This window comes from Clytia hemisphaerica, unplaced genomic scaffold (assembly GCF_902728285.1).
Source record: "Clytia hemisphaerica strain Z4C2 unplaced genomic scaffold, Clytia hemisphaerica genome assembly, whole genome shotgun sequence".
In the NCBI taxonomy this organism is placed as follows: domain Eukaryota; kingdom Metazoa; phylum Cnidaria; class Hydrozoa; order Leptothecata; family Clytiidae; genus Clytia; species Clytia hemisphaerica.
Window position 1 is genome coordinate 99,684 of NW_027103812.1, and position 18,464 is coordinate 118,147.

Here is an 18,464-nt window from a genome sequence, read left to right on the forward strand (position 1 = left end):
TCGTTTGTTTTTGTCTGTCCCAATCACCGCCAATCATCACACCTACCCTTATTACACCAAAGCTGAATATTTTCAGCAGACGGAACCCCAAAGCTACAGAAGATTCTCCATAATTCGAATCCTATAATAGTCTCCATAACAACAAGCTTTTTTTGGTCCCTTCGGCTAACAACCGTTTTAAACACATCCTTTACTGTAACTGGAATCTTCCACAAATCTTAGTTCGACGTGCGTGTTCAAGACTCTTTTGATTTGTAGTGCTAGAAATCTTGATGTCTTCTGATAAAGAAAAAGACGTTCTCATCACTAGAGTCCATTTATTCTGAAGATCTCGCATCGAAATTCACAGAAAGAGAATTATATACCCTACCCTTGATTAACAGACTATTTGACTGAAATTTTCACAATTGACGGAATGGATATTGGTCCACTACTTTAGAGCTTCAGCGCCATTGGAAATTGGTGTGACTAAACTTACTTGGTTATGCAGATACCTTATGCCTTGAGGCCTTTATTCTCCCCTTACATTACTGCTGTCCTACATATCTAGTATATCGTTATGGGTTAACTTAATACAATCCTAAATGATTTATCTGTACTCCCGATGATCGCCGTAACGCATGCAACTTGAATGGTGTACTATCTTTAGCTTCGGAGTTTGAAATAAATTTATAATCTTCAGGAACATCGTATTCTTTATAGGTGGGCAAGGATTTTGGAAGAAAAATCAGTCCTCAAAATAAAAAATATCGTCTACCTCACCCTTTAAAGGATATGATTTAACGCATCAATTAATCAAATGATTAACAAGAAAAAAACACAACGTTCTCTCGCACCGCGAAAGCACAAAATTTAAGAAATTCTATTGTTATCCTGCTTTGTCAACATATAGGATACGCGCCTGCCTTGGATATTAAAAAAAAACCTTTTTCACCTTGCCAAATCCAAGATGGCATCTGATTTCCATTTCTATTTTTATACTACTCGATAAATATATATGGTTTAGAATCAATGCTTTGGAAAATTTCGAAAATGAATATTCGTAAAAGGCTCCTGTGTAGATTAATGCCATTCAACTCAGCGGGAAATCACATTGGTCGAGTTTCTTGAGCAAATTGAAAACACTTTATAAATAAAAGATTGCAAGTTGAATCTTGGCCCTTTAAACTTGTCAAACCCTTAATAACAAATATTGGATGTTTTCCGATTGGGAAAAGATTACGTAATCTTAGCTTGTTTACATCATGAATGGAATTGCTGGTACCAATAAACTAGCAAGAAGCTGTCGCTATGAATGCCCCGCGAACTCATTCATAATCGAGAAAGGACGTTTGAAGGCCGCATTCCAACAGATCGTCGTTTTATTGGAGCGCCATCCAATAAGCACACAGCTAGAAATTTCTATTCTCTAAGCGCCTGTCTCGTTCGACTTAGAAACCATTGTGAGCAGTACAATATCGAAAATATTTTTACACAAGAAAAAAACACCAAAATCAAATGTTTTTCTTTTCTCTGATTGGCTGACAAAAAAGGAAACGAGGTGTACAGCTTAGCGCACACAGTAAAATATCTTGATACCCCTTGTTTACTTCGTATGAACTAATTACCGAAAGGTATATGGCTGTCTATCAAGAGTTATTGATCTGATTCTTATAAACTAGATGTTTATAAGAACAATAAACATGCTCATATGGTGCACTCTCTCCCTTGTTTACTTTATAAGAGCTAATTGCCAAAGGTATATGGCTGTTGATCAAGAGTTATTGATTTGATTCTTATAAATTAGGTGCTTATAAGAAAAATGAATAAGCTCATATTATGCGCCGTCCCTCGTTTACTTTGTAAGAACTAATAATCGAAGGGTATATCACCGTCTATCAAGAGTTATTGATTTGGTGCTTATAAAGTAGGCGCTTATAAGAAAAATAAAAATGTTTATGTTATGCGCCATCTATTGTTTACTTTGTAAAAACTAAAACGTAAAAATCAATACAAGTCGCAACATAATAGATAAAACGATAGGTGCGCGCGAGCATTTTTTAACCGCGGCGGCCCGCTCAGAATCAAAAGAAACAACATCATGAACATGAATATTTTTCTGGCGAACAAGCCCACTACGTGAAGCAACAAAAGCCCCTGCGGGCAATAAAGATGTATAAATCGGAATGTGAAATTTCCAATCGTAATTGTTCAACAGAAAAAGGCCAATGTCCGATTTGTCTGAAAATTGACCAAAATGGTTAAGGGTTGACATTTATGATACAAACTGTTAAACTCTTCGACAAGAACACTTTTGTTAGAACATTGAGGTTCAAAACGCTTGGAATAAGAATACTACTTACAACGTATGACAAGAGTATACAAGGGGCGATACAAACTGCTGGAAGCGGTTTAAAAACGCCTGAAATATAGAAAAGAGCAATTTTGGAGCCTCTGGAACGGCTGAATCTTAAGAAAATTGAGATTAAAACATCTCTATTTTTGTGCCCGTAAAATGATTGGAACAACTTAATTCTTAGAGTGACGAAAATATGAACAGCCAAGTCTGAACAAAAGTTATCTGATTCTTACAAAGAAAAGTATATTCACATATGTTTTTTTAGGTAACACCTGCTGTTACGAGGAATACCTGTCGATAAAATACTGCTGTGATCAAAATGTAAACATTACACAGTAAGACTAGTAAACAAGTGTCCGTTGGAAGGATCTTCATGGCACTTTCTATGGGGTTTCGTTACATGGACTTGAGTTGCCAGTAGTTACAATTGAACTTTGTTTTTTATCCAAAGATAGAAACTACCACTATGTTCGTTGGGAAATGATGAATGATGATATGATGACAGCTGTTGGGACATACCGGGGAACATTTTGGACATTTAGACCACCTGAGTAATCTCCGAGCAGATCCTGATATTCTGCGCATGGCTCTGTAAGAGAAGCTACGCAGGTTGGCGCACAGCTTTGATCTTATTCATCCAGATTTGAGATGAATATTAAATGAGCTTTCCACCAACCCCAAGCGGGGTGATACCAAAGATGCCCGATGCCTCTTTGCTTGATGCTCAGCAATGAAAGAGGAATATTAAAAGTAAATGGGAAAATCCAGGAGAAATCGCCCTTTCTTTGGGTATAATAAGGAAAATGGCACCTTCGGGTCGCTCTCGACTGCGGTCGCAAACTTACTACCATAAAAACGCTTACTGAATGCAAATCCGCAAAAACCATAAAAAAATGATGGTATTTTCCCAACAAAATGACACACACCAGTTGGGTGTTTCCTTGCCCGAAATGAGGTAGTTTTGTGATAAGGAATGACGGGGAAAAGGGTGTGGTGTAAACAGGGTCCGAAACCAAATGACTTCAATGAAATGAACACAGCGAATCATGTGACCCGATGAATCTCATAATGAAACTTTTAAGTGATGAAAAATTATAAGGTTATGCAAAAATGTTGGACTTGTACAAATTTTGTTTATCAAATTTCACTTGATTTGTGTTTTATTATACGAAGACATATTTTCTTCAGAAATCAACTTTTTTTCCCTGCCCAAACACAAGATGTATGTCGCCAGCTAAGTTCCTTAAAATGTCCCTCAAGAGAAGAAAAATAACCAAAAAAGAAATTTAATACGAATTTGATATACAAACCAACAAAAACCAAGGGCTGGAGGGGAAACAATTTTGGTCGAATTTTCAAAAAAAAGGGAAAAGTATAGAGACAAGGTGGGCTTTACTTTTTCTATAAATTTCTTGCTCATTTATTCTGTCGAATAATATAATCACAACGAAAATAATGAGAAGGCCTGGAACCTAGTCACAAGATGGCGGAGTCACCTTGTTTTAGTTCATTTAATCTAATACTTAATTCTAAGTATTAAATCAGGTTTTTCCTCCCTTTTTCAATAATTTCCCATTTTCAAATTATACTTTACTTTTTTGTATGAGCTTTCGTTGACTAATTTCTTTTATAATTTGTAATATTTGCTGAGTTCCGATCCCCAGTCAGCGGTTTTTGAACGGATATCAAAACTTCTTAGGTTGTTTTCAAATACAGTTAAGTCTCTTTAACTCAATTTCACTTTAACTCGAAAAAGTTTTCTCGTCCTTCAGTTAACAATGCCTTATGATCCATAACTTTGTGTTCTCCATGCGTTTTGGAGTTACGGAGACCCATAAATGTCCATTTTCTTGATCTAGGAGCTTTAACATTGATATATTTTTAGGCACTCAAAAAATTGGCCTCGGATTCTTATAAAAAACAACCAAAAGAAAAGATAGGTAAAAATTTTGAATTTAAAGTCTTTATCGGAAATGTATGGTGGACGAATTTTTACAGGAAACTGTGGGGTATCTGATTCGTCTTTAGGGCCAAGGGAAACTTTGAAGTGTTTTCTAAAGTTTCTTCAAAATAAATAGTTTACCTGCAGATTATTCCTACGTCATAGAGGCTACAAGAAAGTAAAGATGGTTCTTGAATCTGAATCTGAATCAACCGAAGGAAATTAATATAAAACGTTCGCCCCTTCAAAAAAGTTTTGTCCGCGCCGTTCTTTTTTAAAGAGAGTTTACCATCTGGGTGAAAGTTCTTTTACATGAAAACCACAGGGAAGTAAAGTAATTCACCCTAAGGAATAACTTTCGGAAGGATCATTTATACCAATGTTTTCTTTACTACCCGCTATCAGATTTACATAAAAGTAAAACCCGACCACTATTGAGCTATCCTTCAACTTAAGTCTCCATCAACTTTGTAATAAAGCAAGATATTGATAAAATGTGTGTAAGTTTCCACATCAAGGATAACTTGGAAAATCTTCTGTTGAAATTATCAACCATAAACCATTTCTCAAGCCGATCTCAAATCATCCGATTTTTTACTCGTACTAGATCTACCCTAAGTGCCATGGTGTGGTATAGTGGCCACCGATCTTGTTGGCTATGCAGAAGATCTGAGTTTGATATCCCACTTTGGCAAAAAAACTTAAACTCAGTCGAATTTGTGTAGAGCAGAAATTGGAAAGTCAGCTAAAGCTGCTGATAGGACGCTAAAAAAGGTGGGCGATAGGTGTTTTACATTAAGTAGAGTTCGTACGAACAAAAACGCTCAATCGAACATCAAAACCCCCTCCATATTACCTGGTACATTTCATAGATTACACAATATTTCATCTAATGGGAGAGCTAAATTATTTTACTGTAATCTTGGATAAAAATGTCCTTTTAGTCAAGCTTTTATTACTTTTTCAAAAATTCATTCCAAAAGAGGTTCAAAACTTCCAGGAATGTTTAGATTTTGGAATGTCCTCGTAATCAATAGAAACAAAATTCTTGGGTCATCTTCAACCTCTTCCTTATGGGCAAGTAGGAGAATAAGCCTATCAGTGAGTTAATATAAAGTTTGTTTTGATTAAAAGTCAACTACTTTTAATATAAGGTGGACACTTTGAAAACGGTCGGAGTTTATCAAAACAATGTCCCCTCGACAAAGGGATTGGCCGGTCATTTAAAGTTGTGATAGCGTACAGAAGGAGAAGAAAAGGAATATATTATAGTAGGGAAGAATTCATTTGAAACAGAAAAGTAAACAAAATGACGATAAAAGACAAAGAAGCGAAACGAAAATCCTCAAGATTCTGACCACTGTGAATTGATAGAAAATTCTCTCCTACTACACGTTTATTTTTTGTAAGAACATCCAAAAATTTTCTTTCTTGGCCATTTTTCTAAGAAATCGGGTATTTTAGAGCCTGCAATGCCTTACAATGTTCTGAACTTGTTCTTAATATTTTGGCCATCGAAGTCTTATGTTCTTATATACAGTAGTTGGTTCTTGTAAAAAAACGTGTACTCAATTTCATACAATTTAGGGGTTAAAGTAGTAAAAATTGAGTATAGATGCTAAAATACCTCAACTTTACCCTATAAATAAGAACAGGATAAGAACAATTTGAGGTTCAAAATACCAAAAATTAAGAGCAGCCGAGCTTCATCAAAAATTTAAAAAGAAAATAGTGTACAGCGAACTCGCATGGTGTCATTCGTCAGAATAGAGAGTCGAAAGAATTCTGTGGAAGAAGGGACAGTAGTGTAATTACGACAATAAAAAACGGTCATATTGCCTGGAAAGCTCAAACCAAAATATTTATGTTGTGTCAAAAGAATAGTACACAGTTCTTACTTTCCTTTGATTTAAGCCGATGTACGGAAAGTTAATCAAAAACTTATTTGAAAACCTTTGCTTTTTTCAGAAAAGAAAAATCTAAGGCTTTATATTTGAAAACAATTTTTATAGACAGGGGGTCAGTGACCCAGATGGCAAGAAATGATCTAAGTAAGAGTAAGTACTCACTCTATCCATTTCTTTCATCCTCTAAAACTAATATTATAAAAGCTTTATTTATTAGATGAGTTATTTTCGAACATTTTTCATAAAATTTTTTTTCACTTTTTATATTCGTCAAAATTTCCTTTGAATTTTTTTTCGGAAAAGAATTAAATCCATTTTTTAAGGCCCATCGGTCCAAGGTGCAGTCTGTATTAGTCCATTTTTTTCTTTGATGAGAAAAAAATAAAGTTTATAGATTCCAGAGGAGCACAGATGGGAAAAATCTGCAGATATCTTTACTTTCTTAAAAAAAGACTAGAAACCTAATCGTTGTTTTTTCTCCCCCATCAAAAACAATAAAATAATTCTTCCTCGGTAAAAAGGACAATGGCCTAATCATAAAACAAAAGAAAACAAACAATAAAAGCTGATAAAGAGAAATAGAAAATTTGTTTAAATATTATTTTTGGTGTGGATACTTTTTTATCCTCATGCCGTAAGCAAACGAAAGAGATCAGCTAAACAGATAAGTGGCCAGTTGATTTTTCTCTCTTCTTCACCCGCCGAAAAGAAAGAAAACGTCGCCAGGTTACTTGACCATTTCAATGACAAAGGTAACACCTTGGAAGGCATACTACAGCTGAATCGAAAGACATTTACTAGTCAACTTCAAAGCTTATTCTTGAAATAGCATTGCAAGAGACTCTGAAGCATAAATCGCCGGAAACAAATCGGACCCTAGGACAACAACACTAAACGCCTAGTATACAACGATCTGACCTTTGTACCGGAAAAGATGCCAAAAGCTTTCCTCGTTCGAAGATCACCAACTATTACCTTCAAAAGTTATACAACCTGCTGTCTGAACGGTAAGTCTTATTTGAATTACATAGTCAGGAGTTTTGCTACGTTTCTACTAGGATGAATAAGACATCAACTCTTGATAGAATTCTTGATTTAAGGCCAGAGAATTCTCAGTATTCTCATTAGCCCTTTCTTTGTTTTTAAGCGGCAATTTTTCGAGATTTGGTGACAGGTTTTAGTTTCAATCCAGCGTTTGCATGAAAGCCACGCGATGCGATTAATTATAGGAAAACTCGACTCAAAAAAACTAGGACATGCAGTGACAATGTAACAGTTTTTTTTAACCATGGGAAAAGAATAAGGCCCAAATAACACTGGGGATGGGAAAGCAACTTAAAGTTTTCTTATAATGATTCGAAAAACTTGTTTTTTACCGGTGGGTAATTGGAGGGGGGTGGTCAGGAAAATGAAGTCAAAAACCCAGGATGGTCAGTATAATGAGGTCAAAAATCCAGGTTGGTTATGGTTAGTAAAAGGAGGGCAAAATCCAGGTCAGTATAAAATGTTTAAAAAAATCCAGGTTGGTCAGTAAAATGAGTCCGAAAATCCAGCATGGTCCAAGATCCAAGTCTGACTGTGTGACTGCAGAACTATATGTTGAGGAGGTAAAATCCAGGGCAGTCTAAAAAGTGAGAAAAAAAATCCAGGGTGTCAACTTTCCCGAAAAAGAGCTTTTCAACATTTTTTTCTGGTACAGCCCATTTCTTATTGCCTATTGATTATCTATTACTGCAAGTGAATGTTCCTTCACCCAGGTCAAGGCATGCCATGTACAAGAAATACAGGGAAATCGGGTATAAGAGTGCTAGGACGTGACTGTTGATTGTTGATGAATAAGAATTCACGAGAGTATTTTGGGGCCTGGTTAATGCAAAATATATTGCACAAAGAGGAAATGAAAAAAAAGGGAACTGAACTAAAAGTAAATGTTTTGCTTTCATGAAATTAAGAAGGTGGTTATAAACAAGCGATAAGAAAGGATTACCAATAAAAACGAAATGCCAAGATCTTCAAAACTGATAAACTGTTATTGTTTTGATTTTTTTCTCACTTTTGTGTGTGGTATTGTGGGAATTTTGGCGAAAAAGTCTCTTGTGCAATACAAGCCTTTTTATTATAAGAACTTGTATTTTTTTGGCTCTCTTGTGTTTCTAATTTTTAGTACTGCTTATAGCTACAAGATTCCTGAGGTTTTGACCAAACTGTGTTCTTATAAAAAACAAACACTAAATTAAAAGAAAATCTGGTAGGTAAGAGGTACACACCTTAAAAGGGGATAGGCGTGGCTTTCTAACTAGTGTCTAGCCTTAATATAACATGAGGCCTAGATATAAATCCTAGAAAGAGTCCACATATATTGAGGATGTGATATCCTGGGGAATATTTTTTTTCCAAATCTAGAAAATTAATTGCGAATCCAAGAGGCTGACCATTTTAACCTCGTCAATACCAGACTTTCTAACTGTGTTTTCCGAACCATATTTTAATTGAGATTACGCGAATCTACTCGAGAAACTGAAGCAATGTCTATACACTATCAACTTACAATATGCAAAATGTTACATGTTTTCAGACCATAAGAGATCTAGCCTTATCATTCATACATTTTTTTTCGATCTGATATTGTTCTGACCAGCCAGCATAACCATCGGAAAACTAAAAGTCCTTATATAAAAATATTGCCACCAAAACTTACTTGGAATAATAACTATAAACTAATTATTTATTTCATAGAGACCGAAAATCGGCAAGAGGAAAGCTACAAAACTTTGAAAGCCAAGGATGACCGACGTCTGGCAGAGGAGCAAACTCAAGAAAACAGAATCATTTATGATGCCAACAATAACATAGTGGATATACTTAGACCACACTACCAATATGGGCGAAAGACGGAAGAAAATTCAAGCGAGGAGGGCGAACGCCCTGAAGAAGAATATCTCAGAGGGCGGTACAGGGTGGAAAATGATGACCATGATAATGTAGATTATAGAAAAAGCAGTGTTTCCGACAGTTTTGATGATGATGAGGATATCTATTACCAAGAACGCTACACTGAAACACATAAGCGAATCTATGAATATGAGAGACAGAACAATGGTCCGTTACAATTTCAAAGAGCGCCCTCTTATGCCAAAAAGATGGGCGTTGAAGGCGAAGAATACATTCCGTCATCACAGAAGCCGTTTGTTTGTACAATATGCGGTAAGTCGTTTCGACTCTCCAGCACTTTATGCCGACACAAAATCATCCACACTTCAGAACGTCCTCACAAGTGTTTCGTCTGTTCCAAATCCTTTAATAGATCTTCAACACTGAAAACACATCTCCGAACACACAACCAAACTAAGGAATTTGTCTGCCGAACATGTGGCAAAGGATTCCATCAAAAAGGTAATTTACGGAATCATATCTTGATACATACAGGTGAGAAACCGTACGCTTGTAAAGTGTGTGGAAAAGCTTTCAATAAACTGTCCAATTTGAAGTTCCACGCACACATTCATACTGACCAGAAACCTTACAGATGTCGTTACTGTAAATTAGCGATGGGTAGAAGAGGAGAACTGAAACATCATATCAGAACTTGTCATCCTGAAGGAGTATAGTCAAATTGTGGCGAATATACTTAACGTTAAGGTAGATTATTTATAACTACTTAAAAAATCTTGAAATTTTGTAACTAAAAAATTAAAGTTAAATGCTTAATGGACCTGCCTAAGGTTGGATGTTATAAGAAAATAGAAGAAAACGGTAACATAGTAAGAAAATACGGACCATAAATTAGATAAAACCATGTCAATCGCTAGATATGGACACTACCCCCCCCCCCCCGAAAATGCTCATTTTCCCTGAAAATGACAAAGGGGAAATTCCCCAAATAAGAAAATCTTCAGCCCAAAAATTCAGAAAAAATTAATTCGATTCAGCACCAAAAACCCTAAATTTCAGCCCAAATTTACCCAAAAAAAATTCCCCAACACCGGGCTCCAGACTAAACACTTATCGCAATTCAGGATACTTTCTTTCTATAATATCGACACTTATTTTTTATTCATTTATTGATTATTTATAGATAAAAAACTAGAACTAATATTTTGTTTATATGAAAATTGTAATGATTGTACATACGACGCACAAATAATGCATGAAAAAAGTATCGTAAAGAAAAATTATTGTAAAAGCAATTATTGCTTTAGGAGCTCTCAGTATTTCACGTGAGTCACTCAGGGCATGGCTTGGCAGCAGGTTTAAGGTGCCCCCTAAGAATTCAGGTGACCACTAAGATTTAGGTAACCCCTGGTTGCCAAATATTTTAGGTGACCTCTAAGCCAATGACACGTCAAATTTTTTCGAAAATCCTTTTCAAACAATCAAACAAATACAACAGTTAGTTTAGCTTATTGCTAAATAGAATAAATGCCCTAAGAAATAAGAGATAAGCTGAGAACTGAAGGTTCAAGTCAGGGTGCAGATCCCTTGCCAGACAGATTTTTAATTTAAGTAAATGCATCAGGATTAAAGAATTTTTACAGATCAGTGCAGTAGGAAGCATTTTCATATTAAGGGGGCTGAAGTTTAGTGACACCGCGAGGGCCAACCGGTTTGGCCTTAGGGGGAAATTTTGAAAATTTGAGCTCTAGATTGCTTGAAAATGCACTCAAAACATGCACTTATAAGACCATTATGATAAATTAAAAAAGAAAAACTTTGCACTTTGCAAAATTATTGATGTTCTTATAAAAAAACGTGAAGACCGATTCCAGAAAATCTATAAAATCCAGTTAGCAACAACATTCAAACAAAACTCAAGCAAGTTTTCTGGTTGCCTAACTTACATAAATCCCCCCCCCAAAAAAATAAAATAAAATAGAATAATTTTACACTCTTCTAATCATTTCGTCTAAATGTTCAACATTGCTTTCGTCGTTCATTTTTGGATATCGTGCCAAGTAAGAGACTGGAAAAGAGCCGATGTATAAGTTTGGTCTTTTTTGAACGTCCTTTAATATGGATAAGGATTTTTCGATAAGATCTTTCGGAACTTCTTTGAAAAGATCATTGTTGGGTATCCAAAAATGTGGGCAAAATTGATTTTCAAAAACTTTGATTACATCACCAAGAACAATATTAAAACAGGTTAAAATGTTGTCGTCACTTTCTGACAGCCATATTGAAGGATCTGCTTTTTCCAAAGAGTGAAAAAAAGTAGTAGATTTAAAGCAATAACTTGATACTTGAGACAGTTTAGAAGAGCGGAAAGGGAAATGATATTTTCTGATTGCTTTAATTGCAAGAAAGGCCATTCTTGCTACAGGTGGGATCAATTTCGACAACTCAACTTCAGCTCTTGAAAAGGATATACGCCACGTTTTTTCTTGATTGTGTTTATTAGAGTGAGATTTGGGCACAAGATGACATCCATAATTTTTAATTCTCACAATATGATGGATTTCAGGCCATTTTTCATTTCTCTCTCCCCAATTTGAGATCTTTGATGGCCAATCATTGCAACGAACCGAATACGTAATATCGAAGTAAAAATCATTCGATAAAATTGATTTACTAACTATGGTGATTGCTGGACCGTTCACTTTAACTGACATTCCCCTGAGACAGCAACAACAGTACTTTAAAAGGTAATTCAGGCAACAGTGTTTGTAAGAATTATTAAAGTCGTTTATATTCATTCCCAAAACCATACTTTCAAAGTCTTCTTTCAATTGTAGAGAGGAAACCTTTCTCCAAGTTCATTATTCTGAAGATATACAAAACCTTTGTCAAGGTTCTTACTTTTATACATGACTTGATATTTCATATTTACGTCTCTTTTTAAACTCGCTGACTCATTCTTTGAAGTTATCATGAATCAAAATCTGACATTGACGTATGTGATCCTAAAAATATCCCATTTTCCTGGGTAAAATGGTAAACTGAATGTTTCAGCTACACTTCCTGCTAACATCAATTCAATTCCATCAAGAAAATCAAGATTTACACGTCTGTATGAAAAACTTATCAAGGTATTGTGTTGCATATGCTTATTCTCATTCTTTCACGGTCTACAGTTGTGGCGATACACACGTGTAATTGTCTTATTAGCTTTTCTGTTGGTTCGTTACATCTTCTCCGAAATTGGAAAAATATTGAAGCTCTTTGGCGAGAAAATACAATGAGCATCATTGAAATAAAGAAGAAAACGAAAATACCAGTGGTAGTGTCCCCTAGAAGATTGCTTTTGTATGATTTTCACTTTCACATCGAAATATAACGGTGCCGTTGCAAACATTGTGATTGTTTGCAAAATATGTATCTCTGCAATTTTGAAAGTTAATAGAACCTTTGGTTATGTTTTTAGCAATTAATTCGGTGACATTGTATCTTTTCCATACACAATCTGCCTTGAATGCCATTCCATCCGGCGTCACTTTTTTATCCTTGAAATAGTCTGATAATCCTTTGCCGACAAGATAAAAGAACGAAAATATTGTCCCAATAACAAGGAATATACATCGAAGTTAAACTTCGATCTGCCCTTTACGGTAGAATAACTTTTCAGCTTCATCATTTTGTATAGTACAAACCATCTTTTTTTTTCTTCTTCAACAATTTAGATTTAAGGTTTGTTTTCTGGTAGCATTTATATTGACGTTTCTATTAGATCAACACAAAAACTTGTTTGCACAAAAAACAAATACTGAACTGGGCGATCGAAGTATTCTTGATGTAAACTTTGCACCAAAACAATAGATGTGAGTGACGTAACAACCAACTAATGACTTGCATTTTGACAAGTGATATAACCTAAAACAACACCGCAAACAATCATTTTTAGGTCAAATGACATACTTCCGAGAAATTAAATAAAAATAAAAAATATAATAAAAAATTGTGAAACTTGCTTATAGCTGAAACGACCTAGAAAAAATTTCTGAAAAAATCGGGGTAATAGCTATAAGGCTACGTACAGTTTCTCTGTCAACAAAACAAAAAAACAATACTGAATTCGCATATTTCCTAGCTCATCTCTTTCACAGTTTTTATTGGCTGAAGCGACCCAGTTAACTTTTTGAGTTTGATCTGAAATTTTGTGAAAGTCAAAATGACTTTTCACGTCTTAACTGATCTTAAAGCTGTAATTCTTGTGGATCGATCGCTTTATAATTGATCGTCAGGGTATTAAGCATCAGCCCCGGGAGGGGGGGGGGGGGCAGCTGGGCAAAAGGACCGACGGGTATGTGCGGGTCCTAAGGGTACCTTTTCCAATATGTTTAAAATGCACTGTAAGGGTCGGAAAAGCTAGAGATGCACTGTAAAGGTAGAAATTTCCTTGAAAAATCTAGATATTTTGACCAAAAATGCTAGAATTTAGACCATTTTTTGCACGAAAGGGATCGAAAATTTGGGGGGAAATGCACTCTAAGGGTATGATTTTTTCACTGATTTTTGCTGCACTGTAAGGGTGCAATTTTAAAAGCCAATTTTTGGCCCGCACATACCGTCAGTCCGCAAACCCAGTGCCCCCCCCCCCGGGGCATCAGCACCTGTTGTCACTGTTGTAAGTTGAACTTATAAATGGTTACTTTTTAGGAAAAATGAAGCATTTTTCAAAGTCTCTAAACTTTGTTTCTTACCTGCTTTTTGGTTGTTGTTGTTGTGATCGAAAATGAATACACGTTTTTTTTTTTATAAGAACAAACTATATAAGAACATAAGGCTTCGAGGCCCAAAAATTTAAGAACATTCTAAGAACATTCTAAGGCTTTGGAGACTTAAAAACATGCATTTTCTTAAGAAATTACATCAAAATGCTCAAAAAATTCTGAAAATAAGAACATTTTAAGAACATTTTTAGGCTTCAAATCCAAAAACTAAGAACATCCGAAGGCTTCGAAAATTTTTGACGTTCTTATAAAAAAAAAAACGTGTATCTGAACTACGCCTAAACAAAAGTGATGCAAAGAATAACAAACCTCTGCAAGAACCAGCCTTGGAACAACTCAGCTTCAAATTTGTGACCTACTTTGCAAAATTCCTAAATACGCCACTGCTAGGTAACAAATTACTTAACATAAGAAATATTTCTATTCCGATAGGTAAGTAAAACTTTCTTAAAATTCTTTGAAATTTTTTCCAATGTAATTACTTAACGACTCTTATCACACCGCGTGCATTTTTCGATAGAAAAATTTTCAACACTCAACAAGCGTAAATCTTCTTATAGCATTTTAGCACTATCTTCTCGTCGATTTCCAGGAAAATATTCTTTTGAAATGTTTTTATATTCGAAAGATAAAAGAAATATGTTAATACGAGTAAAAGAGCCTATTGTTAAAAAGTGCGCTTGCTATTGAATTATATTGTAGCCCTTTTCAAGAAAGTTTAAGAAAATTAATATTATGATTTTAAGAAAAATAGGGGGGAACTATTGACAAATTTCCACCGTAAGATTATTTAAGAGAGGTTTGTACTTTTACGGTGTGACGGGACTGGGCCTTTTTTATTACGGTATAACGGGAGTTGACGAAAAAAAAGACGGGAAAACGGTATTTTAAAATCAGACGGTGACGATATTTGAACCTGTACAAACCGGTGTGACGGCGTTATTATTTTTTTCAATTTTCGGGATTCCGGGATTCAGCAAAAATTTTGACGGGAAAACGGTAATTCGAACCCCTACAACCCCCCCTATTTATCTTGAATAAAGAATTTAAGATTCGACTTTTGAATATTCTAAGTAAATATAAAACATTGAACTGGTCAGTGGCGTTGTGGCAGGGGGGTCATGGCCCCCAGGCAGAGCTTTTTTGAAAGAGCGCCGAAGAACAAAAAGCGCCATAAGAGATTTTTCTAAACGCCCAGATCTTAAAAATCGTACTTTATGCGCTTTAAATTGCGCCCCAAGACCAATATTACTGAGATAATTTTAAATTACTTGCAATATTTTTCGCTCATTTCGCTCGCAATAAAATTAATTGGTAACTTCTTTGCAATCTAGCTAAGTTTTTCTGTGTACAATATAGCATCATTAAATGAAATCTACTCTTATCCACTAAATATTTCCTTCCTCGTTATGCCTAGGCAACTGTATTAGTAAATGTTTAGAAACTGGTGGGTAGGGCGCCACTTTGGAAAATCGGGGGCGCCATTTAAAAACAAGTGATACTTTTATGGACCTACCTGGTTATGATATGAATTTAACACACATATAATTGATATCTACGTGAGCGTGACCATTAAACAATCATTCTGAACACAAATATTATACCCGCGAAAGTTTCGAAAAAAGTTAAAAATTTTCGTTTCTTTCTTATAAAAAACGTTTAGAAACCAAAGTTTCATGCTCTTGAAATAATCGTTCATATTCAAGACTTCGTGAGCTAAAAAAACATCTATCTCATAAAGAAATTGAGTAATTTGACTAAGAACATTTATGTATGCTTATTATTAGTGATTCTTATAGATAAACATGCGTTTTTTGAGCCAACAAAATTTTTTTTGCAAAAACTTGCTTGAGCCATCTTTTACCTACTTTCATGCAAAAAATCAGAAAAAATTAATGATCCAATTTTTCACAAAGTCCAAAAAACCCGTTTTTTAGCCGTTTTTTGGCCCAAATTTGCCCAAAAAATTTTTTTTTCGAAAATCGGGCTCCGTCACATTCGAGGGTTTATAGTTACACATCTTTGTGCAAAATATCAGAAAAAAACTAATGAGCCAATCTCGAGAAAAGTTGGTAACGAACGGACGGGCGGACGAACGGGCGGACGAACGGACAGAGGTTAATTTATAGGACCTCCACCCCACCGGGGTAGGTCCAAAAATTGACTTTCGCCCTTCTAGAAAAATTTTCCCACATCGCCACTGGAACTGGTGTTTACCTATAATAAGGTTTAATATCTTACGAGGAGTTTAGCTTTCTTGCTACAGGCTACAAGATATGTAGCTTTCTTTAAGAAACGATTTTTTGCAGTGAATAGCCTAGATGATTTGTATGTTTTGATTCACTCCCTGCCTGGTGGGTAATTTTACAGGCCAGAACGTTAAAATTGTTGGAGGTCTGATATATTCGATATCATTCCAAATGATAAATTCGACGATTCAATTACTTATTTTATTTACCTTACATTGAAAATTGAAAGAGAAAATTTGCAAGCTGTTTGAAGTGGTCAGGAATTTTCGGATTTCAGGATTTTTTATTCCCTAGGCTTTGGAAATGAAATTTCCCGAGCTTATGACTACCTAGGGATGCTCAGTTTCCATAATATTGAAAAGTGCTTTTCTCGAGCGGACCAATATAAAACCCCACAGGGTTACCCATATTCACGGATTAAATCCTTCCTTTGATAAATTATGGAAGGCTGATAAAATAATTAAATGTATTCGATTATTCTGTAGGCATTCAATTACTTGCGCTACTTTGAGAATCCTTCAAAAAGTTAAAAACCTCCAAAAAGCTTCAAAAATTTTGAATGTTCTTATTCAACAGATTGTAAAGAAGATTGACTGATTTTTCTGAAAAGAATTTCTTACACCAATGTAAAATTCCGGGGGTGACAAAGTGGTTTCTTATGAGATGTAGTATAATCACCAATTGAATATTGCAAATTTCAATTTATATTTCCTAGTAAAAGTATTGATATTTGAAATCGCCAAGCTTTAAGCTTTCCAAAGATGTAAAAAATATCGTTTATACGACCTATCTATAAAAAGTAGAATTTTTCTTTTTCATTTTTCTTCATGTTCTTTTCAAATTTCACGGAAAAACAGTAAATTAATAAGCTCCTTCCTACCTTCCCAACGATACCAAACATTTTAAGATATCGAAGCATTGGCTGAGAAATAACAAGCAAAGCAAAATTTAGTGCCTGGATTTCATAAAAGAAAGGGACAGAATATCGGAGGTAATGCTTTCGATAAAATCTGTAACCAACTTTAAGTCATAAATGACCAAAGGAAATCTCTTATTGGCTTGATCACAGAAAACTATTTTTGTAACCTTTTTTACGTAACAATATTTCTCGATGATTAGTAAGAAACCAATTCGAGAGAAGGATAATCTATAGTGGGTTGTAATTAGACCACAGTTAGTTTTGTGATGTCAGCAAGTGTGACGTCATTTGTTCCATGAGTTTAGCTGAGGAAGCAGTAATATGTTTCCACGAATTGCTTTACCGATCGATGACTCTACCTTATCAACCCACACCCTAAACGCACCGGACCTTCCGTGAAATTTGAAAATTCGTAGACTATTTCATTTTGTTTAAAATGAGTCTACTTATCAGTACTTACCCTTTAATACACTTATTCGCCAATTCAATTCATTTTTTGATGAGGATTCTTTCTTTCCAAATCATACCGGCGTTCGGCTAAACAATTTATAAATGGTATTTTATGTGTCTCTATTTGATGCTCAACAATTAAGGAGAAGAGTCAAGGGTAAGTGGAAAAATCCAGGGAAAAGGATTGACCCCTCCCCTACCTTCGGGTAGACAGCTAAAGAAAGGGGATCCTGCGGTTGAAGTCTACTTATTTATTAGACACAAATTCTGTGAATTTTCAAGAAAAAACAGGCAAGAGCTAACAATAATGTAAAATGTCAATTACAAAACCAGTGCTATAAAATCTGTAAATTTTGCCCGAATTTTTGGAATATTTTCGGTCAGAGAGGTGGAAAGATTTTCTATCGATCGATGTCCTGAACTATTTTTAAAGTATTTTCCGAGATATTACGATTCATGCATGTCGCTTTAATATACCGTTAGATGACGTATTACCAGCCTTATAAAGCCTTATTATATTTCTCTTTAGAAAGAGGTAAAAACGTAATAAAATTTCAATGCATTTTTGTGCAAGGGAAATCTGAACAAACGAACATACAATTGGACTGCGAGTGAGTATTGATTAGGAGATATCATGTAGGATATTAGAATCGAATAAGTGTATTACATGACCTATTGTCTGACGTCACATCCCAGCCTAGTGTAGGAAAACAAAAGAACGCGGAAGTTACAGGCTAAAAGCAACCCTTGGCTTTTCTTATTTCACAATAGTGGTTAGTACTAATTGGATTATTAGATCTGTGGAGGTTTTTCTACCTGTTTTCTCGTTGGTATGGATCGTATAACATGAATAAAGGAGCGATGAATTCTTCTTGTGTGACTGTGACCTCTTGAATTTTTTTTTCTGGTAGGAATATTTGTTATGTTGTTATCTTATCTCAATCAAAAGTATTTTTTTGCTTTTTCCGAAAACCAGGTAAGCACAAAAATGTGCC

General features: G+C 35.1%; 1 protein-coding gene across 2 annotated transcripts in view; it reads right to left on the reverse strand.

Annotated features, from left to right (window-relative positions):
* Nucleotides 1-18,464, reverse strand: part of LOC136806625 (semaphorin-5A-like) — a 74,146-nt gene that overhangs the window by 25,499 nt on the left and 30,183 nt on the right. The window lies entirely within an intron of this gene.